At 35.3% G+C, this 3,360-nt stretch overlaps 1 long non-coding RNA gene across 1 annotated transcript; it reads left to right on the top strand.

Moving 5' to 3' along the window:
- Positions 1–376: 376 nt before the first annotated feature.
- LOC141551739 (uncharacterized) lies at positions 377–2,343 on the top strand. The gene is made up of 3 exons (XR_012484945.1): positions 377–444; positions 1,465–1,519; positions 2,013–2,343. It is a non-coding gene; the product is annotated as an uncharacterized LOC141551739 (long non-coding RNA).
- Positions 2,344–3,360: the final 1,017 nt, after the last annotated feature.

The raw sequence follows: 3,360 nt of genomic DNA, 5'->3' as shown, positions 1-3,360 counted from the left end.
CAGCCTTACACAAATTGATAAAAGAAGTGTCTTCTTTCAAGGTTCTAGAGTTCTTGAGGAGTTTAGGGTACTTTTTTTTCTCTACTGTCATTAGCTTGAGTCCCCACCAGTTGGGTTCCCCCTTTTGTTAAGGGACAGTTCCATTTAGCCACTTAATAACAAATGGCTTTTGACTAGAAATTGGAAATTGAATGGATGCTCATCAATTGGAAAACTGGATCAACTGGAAGGGAAGGTCAATTCTCTGAGAGCCTCCACAGCTGTGGATCATAACATCGGAAGGAATTGCAAAGCAGCCTTTAATGACACAGGTGTTGCTTGTGGACTGGGAATGAGATAAATTGGAGGCAGAGGGAAGAGGAGAGAGCTCAGATGATGCAATGGCTTCTCAGTCTCCTTCCATCATCATCCTCTCACAAGAAGAGAAGAAAAGGTCTATCAGAGGTAAAGCAAAGTTACATATTATGTTCCCAACAATAGACAAATAATATCTTAGAATTATTATGAAAATAGTTTTGACCTCAAGAATCTCCTGAAAAGGTTTCTAGGGACCTCAAGGGGTCATCAGACCATATTTAGAGAATTGCTGATCTATACCAATATAATAATATCAATCTGTAGAAATTAAAATTTTGTTGCTACCTTGTGAAAGTGCATCTCTCCTGATAGTTGGATATAGTCATGTGTACAATCTTTTATAGTAATTTTTTCCTGATTTCTATTTAAATTTTTTAAATAGTTCTTTATTTTCCAAATACATGCAAAGATAATTTTCAACATTCACTTTTGCAAAACCTTATGTTCCAAATTTTTCTCTTTCTCCCATTTCTCCAAAACAGCAAGCAATCCGATATAAAGTAAACATTTTACAGTAATTTAAAGTTATTTTTTAAATTGTTATGGATTCTTTGGGTGTTATATTAATTGCATTTCAAAATATAATCCTTTCCCTCCACTCTTCAAAATAACAAAAAATAAAAAGAGGGGGGAAAAAGCAATTCAATAAAACTGTAACATAATAATAGCACATGGGATAATAATTATAATAATAGCTTACTTTTATATAATACTATGGGCCAGGAAATTCATTAGGTGCTTTATCATCTCATTTGATCCTCATAACAACCCTGGGAGGTAAGTGTTGTTATTATACCCATTTTACAGATGAGGAAACTGAAGCAGAAGTACAACTGATGGTAGCTGTAATTTGCCACATCCATAGTCCTCCTCTTATACAAAGAAGATGTATTTTCTCATCTTTTTTTTCAAGAACAAATTTGGTCATTAAAGTTATACAATGTTCAGTTTGTAGCTTTGTTTAGTCTTCCACTTATATTGTTATAGCCACCATGTACTTTTCCTGGTTCTATTTACATTGTTTATTTCCAGTTTGCTTTAAAAAAAAAATCCTTCTGTAATGTGAGTGTTCCTGTATAAACTATATTGAATTGTTCCCCATCTTAGGAAAGGGGAAAGAGAGAGAAGGAGAAAAACAATTGGAAATCAAAATCTTATAAAAGTGAGTATTGAAAACTATCTTTACATGTAATTGGAAAAAATAAAATACTATTAAGTGGGGAAAATTTTTTTCTCTTCTTTGCAAAGATGGGGGACTCTGGGTACAGAATACCACATATACTGTCAGATTTGTGTAACATATATGCTATATCCCATTCTTTCAAGACCAAGTGTCTTCTTTCAAGGTTCTAGAGTGTCCTGAGGAGTTTAGAGTACTTTTTTCTCTACTGTCATTAGCTTGAGTCCCCACCAGCTGGGTTCCCTCTTTTATTAGGGGACAGTTCCATTTAACAGCTCAATAACAAATGGCTTTTGGCTAGAAACTGGAAATTGGATGGATTGTTACTTTCCCCCTTAATCGCCTCAGTCTCCAGATGACTAGGCTCAGAACTTAGCTCAGCTCCTTTGTACCACAGGTTCTAGCAAGTGCATTTCCAGATACAGGATAACATCTGGATGAGCTTTAGTGGATGCTCTTTTGCTTATAAATCTAGGCTCCAACAATGAAGTTCCTCACAAATGGAGGCTCCACTCATGGAGCTCCCTAAAAATCCTAAGGGAAGAGAAGGAGACCAAAGTTGACTATCCTATTGGAATGACTACAGTTAAACAAAGAGCTTCCTCTTCATCACATGATGAGCCGATTGGAATCAATTATGGAACACGACCACATGCTTCAGTCTCTCCAGTGCACTTTCCTCACTTGTCATCATGATTCTCCCTGAGGCCAGCTTTCTTTTTCCACATAGAGAGACACTGTACCAAATGCTTCAGGCATGTCCTAGGCCCCAGATAAGCTCAGAAGTCAATATGTTGGTTGGTCTACGGGGCTATTTTTGTCTTTTTTTTTTTTTTTTTTTTTTTTTTTTTTTTTTTTAAATTACTTTTGACAAGCTCTTTGAAGAGGGGGAAAATGGAGCAAAGGAAGTATTTGAAGATGAAAGTGATATAAATACAAACAATATCAATAAAAATGCAAAACATCAAAATTTCAAAGAGAAAAAATAGTTCTTGGTCATGGCTTTAATGTAGAAGTTAAAATAAAGGATTAGTTTTTTCATTTTTCTTTTCATTCTGAATTTTTTCCTCCACTACTCACTGAGAAGGCAAAAATATATATATATATTATATCTATTATATAAAAATCCTGCGAAATATATTTCCATATTGTCGGAAACATTTTTTAAAGAAAATAAATTGGGTAAATGTGATACATTGTGATACAAGAGATGGCACACTCACCAGTATCCTCAGAGGGCGTCAGCAGGTTCTATCTACCATCAATACTGCACTAAGCTAATTTTGGCTTCCCTTTGCTTCCCCCTTCCTATTCCTCTGAAGGAGGTGGAGTAAGAGGTATGATGGTATCATTTATAAGAATGAAAGTCATTTTTCAACTGATAAATGGTCAAAGGATATGAACAATTTTTAAACAAATTAAAATCATCTCTAATTATATGAAAAAATACTTCAAGTCACTGTTAATCAGAGAAATGCAAAATTAAGACAACTCTGAGGTACCACCACACACTTCTCAGACTGGCGAAGATGACAGGAAAGAATAATAAATCTTGGAGGGCATGTGGGAGAACTGGGATGTTAATACATTATTGCTGGAGTTGTGAACTGATTCAGCCATTCTGGAGAGCAATTTGGAACTGTGCTCAAAGAGCTATCAAACTGTGCCTCTACTGGGTGTGTGCCCAAACAGATCATAAAAAAGAAAAAGGACTGATGTGCAAAAATGTTCTTAGGGGCCCTTTCTGTAGTGGTAAGGAACTGGAAACTGAGTGGGCCCCCATCAGTTGAAAAATGGATAAATAAATTATGGAATATTATTGT

Source organism: Sminthopsis crassicaudata, chromosome 1 (genome assembly GCF_048593235.1).
Source record: "Sminthopsis crassicaudata isolate SCR6 chromosome 1, ASM4859323v1, whole genome shotgun sequence".
NCBI lineage: Eukaryota > Metazoa > Chordata > Mammalia > Dasyuromorphia > Dasyuridae > Sminthopsis > Sminthopsis crassicaudata.
This window is presented reverse-complemented; position numbering and strand designations above follow the sequence as displayed.